Below are 9,457 nucleotides of genomic sequence, written 5' to 3'. Positions count from 1 at the left end.
AACTATAATAAATGGTATGTATATACCCTCCGTCATACTTTCATTAATGATAGAGTTATATTTTTACCCAAAATATGACAGAGCATATATACATATCATTTATAATAGTTTAAGAATGTATTTGTTCTTTTTTCGTTCAAATAATTATAAAATTTATACTTATACTATAATTTATTGATTCGATTTGATTGTTTTTTCAAAAAAATTTTGGTAGAATCATAATTAAATCAAATATTATCGATTTTTAAAAATTTAAAATCAATCCAAATCAAACCAAACTAAATATCTATTTTTTTAATCGATTTAATTTGATTTACAGTTTGATTTGGTTTGGTTTTTGACCAAACTATTAACACCTTTTGTAGGACAGATAGAAAAAAAATATTCTACTCATCAAGTCGTAATATTACTACTTTTGTTAAGTGAAGCTTTTTGTTGTCTATAAGGGTATTTCTGTAAATAGCTATAGATTTCAACCCTGACACGTGTAAAGTGTTGCCTCATGGTCCAAATTGTAGAAACACGTCCGTCTTCCAACTCTTCTTTTCTATCTACCTCTACAACACGTTTTTCCATATTAAAATTTTTCTTCCTTGCTTTTGCTTTTGCTCTTTCATGACTCTCTCTCTCGTCGTTTTGCTTTCATTCTCTCTTGGAGTGTGCTGATTTAGGATCATCGTATATCCTCGAGGGGTTATTTGGCTAAGATAGATTTTGGTTCTTGATTCGGTATTGCTTTATTGTTTGTTCATTCATATTTGCGTTCTATAGGATCTTTGTCATTTGTGGTTAATTTTTGATTCTTTAACTTTTGCATGCTGGTAATTTTGCCTGCTTACTATATTCACTAAGGAATTATAGATTTTCAGTTTGGATTTTGAGTTGAAAAATTGAGAATTTACAGATACATGTACCAAATAATTGAAAAGTATCCAATTTCACATTGAATATTTTCCTTTTTTTAGTTCAATAGAAATAAGTAAGAAAATATGAAGTAGTTTATATTAATCTTTGTGTGTCTCATAGACCATAGTTAAATGTAGGTGATGAACTTCTCAATTCCTAATTAAATTCTTTATATTCAAAAATTTTCTCTTTCTCTCATTTTCTAATTTGTTGTTTCTCTATTTTGGTTCTAATTTGTTAATGGTATGTGATGTCCTTAAAGTTTTGATAAGTTTTTTTCCATTCTTTCTTCATGTACTGCACCTCTGATTTTTGATAATGAGAGGTGTTATCAATAGCTTTTATTAATATCTGATAATTTTTTGTTTGTATATAAGATTTTACTTGCATGTTTGAAAATATATAACTAGATTCAAGATATTGGATATTTAATAAATATGAAGTTGGTTGCCTTCTTTCATCCAAATTCTTTAGTGATGTGATATTTTACATAAATTATTCTAACTGCTATTATATTATGCATACTGATGCCCCCAAAATGTTTGATCATATGCCCGTGTGAACTGAATAATCGTTCAATCATTCATTGTATTTATTATTTCACAGGTGTTTTTCAAGTTTCTCATCTATAAAGTATAATGTTGGTATAATGGTCGGTATTTATGATCATTATATGCGTGGTATGAACATTATGATTCCTCTCACCCTGCCATCCACTCTCGAGATTCATATTGATCAATAGATCTCTAGGCCCTGCCAGTTCGCTAAGTAGACTCACTCAACCAAGGGACAACAAAGACTGGAACTCTTCCTGCCAAAAACAAGGGACCTACTTCTCATTCTAGGAGTTAACAGGTATAAAAGAGTCCCCTCTCTATTTGTCTCTCCGAGTTTTTACTATTAAGTAGCAGTTCTGCTATTCAATCATAGAATCGATTTCGCTTAAGCTAACAAAAGTTAGCCCTATATAAGTTTGTTATTAGTAAATCTCTTAGGTCATATCTATAGTAAGGGGCCTTAATGTGTTCGATAAGAACTAAAATAATATGGTACTAGCGATTACACAAAGTATACCATCAGTTTTGTTTTGTCTTTGCCAAGTCTGATATGGGTCAAATGGCCGCCTTAGCTTTCGATGACATCATTTGAAGTTAGTAAGAGGGTTATCAAGCTTTGGTCGCATTGAGGACACGGAATCCTACATGGAGGGGCCAATTTGAGTACACTAAAGAGCAATCTCGCGTGCGAAAGATTGCTTGGAGCATTGAAGATTGAGGACTCACGGTTTTTGGGCCCTTCATTAAGGTCATTTTGTTCACTTAGCCTTGTCCAAGTAACACTCCATGGCCGCCCCACCTCATTAAGGGTATTGGAGTTATTTTGTCTTCCATTATGTAATAAGGCTCTATATAGTCTCTCTTAGGTCTTTTCTCTTTAGTTTTTGAATGATGAATATGTGAAAGACTTCTTATCTCTTTGAGAGTGTAACACCTTTAGTATAGGGCTTTAAAAATCCATTAGTGTAGGGCTTGGAAAAGCCATTATTGATCTTTGCTTAGAAACGGTGGTTGTAAGGTGGAGTTGATTCCTTTAGTGGTCACCGTGAGAAGATTGGTGTTTGTTGTTGCAAGTTTAAGGGTATTATCATTTAATACAAGGTTTGGTTCTTCTTTCTTTATAAATTTTTATGTCATCTTGCCTATCTTTTACTTTTCTTGTAATATTTGTCTTTATTTCTTGCTTCTTATTCTCGATTTGTGATGTTTTGTGTGTTGCTGCCCATAGTTGTTGTTCTTGTTGTTCTCGGCTAGTTTTGTGTTCCTATCTGATTTTGGTGTTCGTAGATCATTCCGTATCAAAGTCATAAGACCATGTATGGGGGCTGACGTGTGCCCAGTGAGGCAAAATGATTCCCTCAAATACAGCTTAACTCCGTCTCTGCTGCGGATGTTTCCTATGGTGTCTTCTCTATTTCCACCTACTTCACTTGACTTTGATTGCTTTGGAATGAATTTGATGCCTTACTACCTCCATCTTCATGTGGTTGCGATAACTCCAAGGTTTATGTCAATCATTTGCTGTATATGAGATTATTTGACTTTCTCATAGGACTGTATAAATTGTATAACCAAGCTTGGATCCAGATTTTAATAATGAACCCTCTCCCCAATGTCAATAAAGCTTATGCTATGATTATGTCTGATGAAATCTGTTGGTATTTGTATTAGTACTGAGGGCCCCATTTCTTCTAGAAGGGAAAGAAAAAATCTCACCTTTATTATGAGCTTTGTAATTTGCACGGATACAACAAGGCTGATTGCTAGAAAGTTCATGGATTTCCACAGGACTACAAGCATAAGAAGAAATTTGGATCAGGACAAAGACCTACTACTGCAGTGAATGCTATGGAAGTTGATAACACTGGTAGTTTTGTAGAGAGGTCAATGAGAGATTTGTTGGTCCACAACCTGCTTTTACACCTGATCAATACAATTGGATTTTGAGGTACTTAATTGAAATTGCACATAATGCTCTTGACAATAATGCAATCAACATGGCAGGTATTTTTGAAGTTTTAACAGTAGATAGTACATGCAGAAATAATACATGTAGCAAATGCATCATTGATTCTGGCACATCTAAACATGTTAATTCCATATTAAATTTGTCTATCATATTTGATAAATATAAAAAGGGCATTCTGGTGCACTAATCTCTTGCTATGTGCAGGGTACGGGCAAGGGCCCTACTCCAAGATTCTATTGTACGAAGCCTTTCCTTGATAAATAATAGCCCCTTATATATTTTTAGAGGTTTTGGTGTCATTATTATAGCTCTTTGTCTATTTGTTCATCTAATAATCCTTCTATCTAAATTTTTATTTTTACATATTTTTTCCTTCTGCGATAAATATTGCTGTTAATAGTTGATTATGCACTTGCTTCACTTGTAAAATTTTAAAGTAAATAACATATTTCCCTGCTTATTAGGTGGTTCATCTTTCCATATTACTCATCATTACCACAGTCAAAATATCAATATCTCAGAGATGGGATGTCATTGTATGTGACAGTTCCTCTAATATTTTCTTGCAATCTTTCTCCCAATATCTTTAACAAGTTAGTTTTCCCACTGCCAGAAGGCCCCATTAAGGCAAGAATTTCACCCTTCTTCTAATCTTGAGTATCTGCATGTATTTCTCTATATGATGAATTGACACCTTGTAGCAACAATCCTAGCCATGTTCCTCCAGTAGCGAGGTCTTTGCATTCTTGCAAGATGTCCTTTGGAACTTGATCCTTCCAATAAGTTCTATTTTCCTTGTATGACTTTAAATCTCTCCTTCCTTTTGTTTTCACATTTTTTTTTCTCCTTAATTATCTATAATTTCATTGCATCGGCTTGATTGATACTATTTTTTATTTTTAGTTTACCCATTTTAGAGCTGTTTGACTTTTACTTTCTCTTTCTAAACACTCCTTATCAGCTAACGTTACACTCAAACGGTCACTCTCGACTGCCGGCGACGGCGACTTCGACGCCGATGTTGATGCACCAGCACAGGTAAGGCCCACTTCCTCTCCTTTGATCTCTCCCTCCCCAGTCCCCAGGTCTCCCTCCCCCCGACACTCTCTCTCTCTCGAGTCCCATTCTCACAGTGTCACTGAGGCAGCACCGATTGGAATTGGATAAAATAGTCGGTTCGACTACAATCAGTGACCAGCGTATGACAAAAGCAAGGAGACGCCTTAGCGACATTCAAGTGAAATTCCGGTGACATTCCGGTGAAATTTCGATGACTTTCCAACGGCTTCTTTGCCGGCGACCCTAGTCAGGCAACAAATCTCGACACCAAAACTGTAGTAACCAGCTATAGCAGGAGTACTCCCGATGATTTCTAACCCCTTATTTTATTTTTACTTTATTTTATATCCTTGTACTTTATTTTATCGCGTAGTTTTTTGGTATTTTTGCTTCCTATATTTTTTGTGGGATTTGTGTCGGTTAATTGGGTTCGAGTTGCTGTTATTCTTAAAATTGGGTTAAATTGTGAGCTTTGAGCTGTCGTTATTGTTTTGCTATTTTAACCTCTTCTATTGCATTTGTTGAGTAGTGGCTTGGGTAGTAAATGGTGGACTAGGGTCATGTCCTTGGGGGCCTGGGGGGCTACGGGTGTGGTCAGGGCCAGGTGGTGGGTTAAAGTTGAGGCGTGGAGGACGGGGTTTTAGGGGAGGAGAGTCGAGAGATGATAAGTTTAGGGTAGGGTCTTGGAACATAGGGACCCTTCAAGGTAAGTTGATAGAGCTAGTTAAGATTCTTAGGAAGAGAAGGATCAGTATTGCGTGTGTCCAGGAGACTAAATGGGTAGGTTCTAAGGCTAGGGATGTGGATGGGTACAAGTTTTAGTATTCAGGTAGTGAGAGACGTAGGAATAGAGTAGGTATCTTAGTGGATAAAAAGCTTAGGGGGCAGGTAGTGGAGGTTAATAGGGTTAACGATAAGGTGATGACTATTAAGTTGGTCATTGGGGGTTTTATGGTGCACGTCTGTAGTGCTTACGCGCCACAGGTGGGCCTGGGCGAGTACGAGAGGAGGAGTTTTTAGGAGGTCTTGGATGAGGTAATTTGAGGCATGCCTAGTTCGGAAAAGCTTTTCTTAGAAGGGGACTTCAATGGGCATATCGGGCATTTACCAATAGGATACAATGATGTGCATGGTGGCTTTGGTTTTGGGGATAGGAATGATGAGGGTACTTTTCTGTTGGATTTTGCTAGGGCCTTTGGATTGGTGGTAGTGAATTCTAGTTTTCCAAAGAAAGAGGAGCATCTGGTTACTTTTCGTAATAGGATAGCCAAGATCTAGATTGACTTTTTGCTGCTTAGGAAGGGGGATAGAGCATTGTGTGAGGACTGTAAGGTTTTTTCAAATGAGAATTTTGCAACCCAACATAGACTTTTAGTGATGGATTTAGTTATTAAGATGGGCAAGAAGAGGAGGGGTCAGGAGGGTCGACCTAGAGTTAAGTGGGGTAGCCTGACTCTGGTCTGTGCTTTAAAGATAGAGGAAAAGTTGGAAGGGATGGGGGCGTGGGAGTGTCGAGGGGACTGGATAGTATGTGGGATAGGGCGACGGGTTGCATTAAGGAGACTTCTAGAGAGGTTTTGGGTGTCTCTAGGGGATGGTCTGGCCGGCATCGGGGGGACTGGTGGTGGAATGAAGAAGTTAAGAAAAAGGTAGAGACGAAAAAGACGGCTTAAATTAAGTTGGTTGAGATTAAGGAAGAAGAGGAGAAGAGGGTGTGCAGGGAGGAGTACAAACTTGCTAAGAAAAAGGCTAAGTTAGCAGTTACGACTGCTAAGACAACAACGTTTGAGAGACTTTATTCAGGTTTAGAGGAGAGAGGCGGGGAAAAAAGGTTTTACAGGCTTACCAAAACTAGGGAGCGTAAGGGTCGGGATCTTGACCAAGTGAAGTACATTAAAGAAAAGGATGGAAAAGTTTTGGTGGAGGACGTTCTAATTAAGGAAAGATGGCAGTCGTATTTCCATAAGCTCCTGAATGATGAGGGGGACAAAGGTATTATGTTAGGGGAGTTGGAGCACACTAAGCAGCCTTGTGATTTTAGCTACTGTCGGCGTTTTAAGGTCTATGAAATATGTGAGGCTATTTGCAAGATGTAAAGGGGCAGGGCGACGGGGCCCAATGAGATTTCGGTGGACTTTTGGAAGTATGCTAGCGGAGCGGGATTGAGGTGGCTAACCCATTTGTTTAATGATATTTTCAAGACCGCTAAGATGCCCGAGCCGTGGAGATAGAGTACGGTGATTCCTTTATACAAGAACAAAGGAGACATTCAAAGTTGCAACAACTACCTTGGTATTAAGTTGTTGAGTCACACGATGAAGATTTGGGATAGGGTGGTGGAGCAGAGGTTGAGGAAGATAGTTCCTATTTCGGAGAATCAATTTGGATTTATGCCTGGTCGATCGATAACTAAGGTAATTCACCTTGTACGGAGGCTGGTAGAAAGATATAGAGAGAGGAAGAGGGATCTGCACTTGGTGTTTATCGACTTGGAAAAGGCGTATGACAAGGTTCCTAGGGAGGTTCTGTGGAGATGCTTGGAGGCGAGAGGGATACCAGTGGCGTACATCTGTTCGATTAAGGACATGTATGAGGGAGCGAAGACTTAGGTAAAGACGGTGGAAGGGGATTCCGAGCACTTTTCGATCTTGACAGGGCTGCACCAGGGATCGACTCTTAGCCTATTCCTATTCGCCTTGGTAATGGATGTGTTGCCGCGAAATATACAAGGGGAGGTTCCTTGGTGTATGCTCTTTGCGGATGATGCAGTTTTGATTGATGAGTCGCGCCGAGGTGTTAATGACAAGTTGGAGGTTTGGAGACAGACCCTGGAATCTAAAGAATTCAGGTTGAGTAGGACCAATACGGAGTACTTAGAGTACAAGTTTAGCGACTTGAGGCAAGAGGACAATGTGGTGGTGCAGTTGGAGTCGCAGACGGTTTGTAGGAGGGATAGTTTTAAGTATCTTGGGTCTATGATCTAGGGGAATGGAGAGATTGGTGAGGATGTCTCCCATCATATTGGGGCAGGTTGGACGAAATGGAGGCTTGCCTCGGGAATTTTATGCGATAAGAAGGTGCCTCTTAAGCTTAAAGGTAAATTCTATAGAGCTGCGGTCCGGTCAGCCATGTTATATGGGGCGGAGTGTTGGCCTGTTAAGAATTCTTACGTCCAAAAGTTAAAGGTTGCAGAAATGAGAATGTTGCATTCGATGTGTGGATTTACGAAGGCGGACAGGGTCAGGAATGAGAATATTTGGGAGAAGGTGGGAGTGGTTTCGGTGGAGGATAAGTTGCAGGAAGTGAGGTTGAGATGGTTTGGCCATGTGATGAGAAGGGGTACGGATGCCCCAGTCTGTAAATGTGAGAGGTTGGCCTTGGAGGGTTTCAAGCAAGGTAGGGGTAGACCAAAAATGTACTGGCGAGGAGTGATTAGACGTGACATGGAACAGTTATAGCTTACTGAGGACATGACCCTAGATAGGAAGGTTTGGAGGAAGAGTATTAAACTAGAAGGCTAAGGTGGGTGGTCGAGTCGTAGTCCGTAGTTAGAAGGTTTAAAGATAGCTTGGTTGGGAGTTCCAGTTATGGGGGAAGGGGTCCTTGGGTTGTTAATTATACTGTTTTTTTTTTTAATGTTGGTTCGTTTGTTACTTTAGTATATTGCTTGCCTTTTGGTTAATTATACTTTATTTTTGTGGATGTTGGTTCTTTGTTCTGTATCATGTTGCACGACTGTTGGTCTACGGTCTTTTGTCTTGAGCCAGGAGTCTATCGGAAACAGCCTCTCTACTGTTTCGGGGTAGTGGTATGGACTGCGTACATTTTACCCTCCCCAGACCCCACTATGTGGGAATATACTGAGTTTGTTGTTATTGTTGTTGTCATTGCATCGACTTGATATACAGTTGAAATGAGTATTTATGAAACTCTTTGTTAAAATTGGAAATTAACACCTATAAGTAAGGCATTTATCAGTGATTGAATTATTAATTCTTAAGGTAGGAAATCAGTGATGCATTATTTGATGCTGTCTGACCTTCTTTTGAGAATAGATGGTTGTTTTGTTTTGCTGACCCCTCATGCATTGGGACTGCTATATTATATCCATCATGCGTCTGTATGGAGGAAAACATTTAGTGTTGTATTAATTGCATCAATTAATTATGCGAATGAAGAAAAATATTTCTTGAGATCTTGTCCTTTTGATAGCAGAAGGTTAGCCCTCTCTTTTACTTTAGCATTTATAATCCTAGATTTGATTTGGTATGTTACATTTTGATTCTAACATTTGATTTTTTCTTCTTGCAGTGAATACCCGGATGAAGTATGTACTGTCAACTTCAATTGTAAAAAAAATTAGATTTGTTCAATTGTTGTTCAATGACCACCAATATCAACATGACCATTGCTTTTGCCTCTTTCATTAGCAAACACAAGAATTTAGTTTTGCAAATGAAAGTAAATGGTGTGAAGTATATTACTATGTAAGATTTATTCACCTTGATCCTATATTTTCTTCATGGAGAAATTCTGGTAAACAATTAAATAAGTATGAAATGAAACATTTTTGTATAACAATAGTATGTAGATGCCCGTGCTGGGCCTTCTAGTTGTTCTAATAACGGGAGATGGTCTCCTATGACCAAATGCTTCCTAAGCTTGCACGTCACTGTTTGGGGAATTTAGCGTATACTCCTTCCGTCCTATTTTACTTATTTCAAATTTTCTAATTTAATTTTTTATTTTACTTGTCATATTTTACAAATCAAGAAAAGACAATTTTTTTTTTCATGTTTTACTCTTGACATTAATTATTTTTTCTTCAAATTAAAATGTAAACATCATTTAATAGGAGTACTATAGTAAACTAGCAGTGTTATTAATTATTTTTCTTAATCAGTGTGTCATGTTAAATTGGGACAAGTAAAATGTGATGGAGGGAGTAATAAATGAGAATATAAAA

At 38.1% G+C, this 9,457-nt stretch overlaps 1 long non-coding RNA gene across 1 annotated transcript; it reads left to right on the top strand.

The window, feature by feature from the left end:
• Positions 1 to 616: 616 nt before the first annotated feature.
• On the top strand, positions 617 to 3,695 carry LOC107845821. The gene is made up of 3 exons (XR_001667007.2): positions 617 to 729; positions 1,513 to 1,761; positions 3,252 to 3,695. It is a non-coding gene; the product is annotated as an uncharacterized LOC107845821 (long non-coding RNA).
• The last annotated feature ends 5,762 nt before the right edge of the window (positions 3,696 to 9,457 follow it).

The sequence above is a fragment of the Capsicum annuum genome, chromosome 10 (genome assembly GCF_002878395.1).
Source record: "Capsicum annuum cultivar UCD-10X-F1 chromosome 10, UCD10Xv1.1, whole genome shotgun sequence".
Taxonomy (NCBI): domain Eukaryota; kingdom Viridiplantae; phylum Streptophyta; class Magnoliopsida; order Solanales; family Solanaceae; genus Capsicum; species Capsicum annuum.
This window is presented reverse-complemented; position numbering and strand designations above follow the sequence as displayed.